General features: G+C 29.6%; 1 non-coding gene across 1 annotated transcript; it reads right to left on the bottom strand.

The window, feature by feature from the left end:
• Positions 1 to 1,459: 1,459 nt before the first annotated feature.
• On the bottom strand, positions 1,460 to 1,533 carry TRNAV-CAC. Its single transcript has one exon. It is a non-coding gene; the product is annotated as a tRNA-Val (tRNA).
• Between the last annotated feature and the right edge of the window lie 368 nt (positions 1,534 to 1,901).

The raw sequence follows: 1,901 nt of genomic DNA, 5'->3' as shown, positions 1-1,901 counted from the left end.
ACGTAATAGTAACATTGACATTGAAAACACAAAAAATTAAACCGCTAAAGTGACACAAGATGATTTAAAATCGGGTATAATAATAAGCATTTGACAAGAACAAAAAGACTTTAATTAAGTCGACAATAAGACTTTTTAAAAATACTGACGTATTTATGTATTCAGATTCTCCAGAAAATAGTAAAGAACCCGATATTTTTGAAGAATTCAAGCAATATAAATTAACATTCAATTTATTAATGGTGCTAGTCCCAAATTCATGATTAGTTCCCTCTCCACCATTCAAAGTTCACCAAAAACAACATCAGAAAGGGACAATCATTAGTTTTATAATCTTGTAAAATCTTAATGCATGAACAACATACATCATTCATATCATTCAAAAGGAAATAATTACGCACATACATAAACATAAAACATGGCTGTCTCCACTCATGAATGTTTGTGAATAATATTATCATTTTCAAATATTCGATACGCCTACGATTATAATTTATAACAATGTTGATGAATTAATGATGTCGTTGACAAGCCTAATATTAGAATCCGAGTGGCCGACTCTTCTTGCTTTTTGTATAGCGCAAAGTTCTGGTTTCTTCGATAAGCTAGGGCATAAGGATAAGTTCCTCATTCCTAATTTTGTTATACAGAGGTCAGACATAGCCAATCTGGAAACTTTATAGTGTCGTGTGGGGGTTCACTCTAGCATAAATTCCATAAATATATACTAAAAAAGAAAGAAGTCAATAAAATTTTATACATGAAAACACACATGCACAAATTGAAGGCTGACTTGATGGCATCATCGAAGGACCCTTGAATTGCTTATGTTTCCTTGTGAACATGGGGTTGATCTCTGAGTGGTATTTTGTGTGTGTGTGTGTGGTGTTGGGTGTGTTGGGGTTGAGGGAGGTTCTTTTTTTAATATGATTATATAGTAACTTATTTTATCGGGAACCCATTAACTTAGGATAGTATTACTTAGTAGCTTATTTCATCGGGAACCCATTAATTTAAAAGTCTAGATTCTCCGGCAAAAAAAAAAAAAAAAAAACTCCTACAACTTAAATAGTCTTAATATAATATATTTCATACATAAAGGAACAAAAATGCATATATTAATTAATTAAAAACTAAATATATTGAATTACATATCACAAGGAGCAAAATGAGATTGATCAATAATTGAAGAACCAAAGTGATATTCTTCATTATGAAAAAAAAAAATACAAAGGAACCCATTATGATTACATAGTAACTTATGTTATCGGAACTCATTAACTTAGGATAGTATTACTTAGTAGCTTATTTCATCGGGAACTCATTAATTTAAAATTCAAGATTCGCCGAAAAAAAAGAAGTTATATATCACAAGGAGCAAAATGAGATTGATCAGTATTGAAGAACTAAAGTGATAATCTTCAAAATAAAAAATAAAAAATAAAAAAAGGAATAAAAATGTCTGAGCCCGGGTTCGAACCGGGGACCTCTAGTGTGTGAGACTAGCGTGATAACCAACTACACCACCCAGACTAACAGCGATTTTGTGGTGTATCCTTTCAAACTATATTATTTATCTAATCTACCACTAATTCTCATAGTAAAAGCAAAGAGGTATGTATGCATCAGTTAAATATAGTTTCATATGTCTCTTAGCTTCACTAGGAGTGAAAAAATCGAAACAATTAATAAATCAAACTTTTAAGATTTTTATTGGGTTAACGTTAATGGTTTTACAAATTTTTTATTTAATTATAGGTTCGATTTTTATTTTTTCTTATTAGATTATTGGGTAAACTGATAATGCAATAAGAATATACAAAATTACTACATTACGCCTACTAATTATATATATATATATATATATAAACTAACAAACCTATTCAGTTTCCTAAAAATTT

This window comes from Capsicum annuum, chromosome 3 (genome assembly GCF_002878395.1).
Source record: "Capsicum annuum cultivar UCD-10X-F1 chromosome 3, UCD10Xv1.1, whole genome shotgun sequence".
NCBI lineage: Eukaryota > Viridiplantae > Streptophyta > Magnoliopsida > Solanales > Solanaceae > Capsicum > Capsicum annuum.
This window is presented reverse-complemented; position numbering and strand designations above follow the sequence as displayed.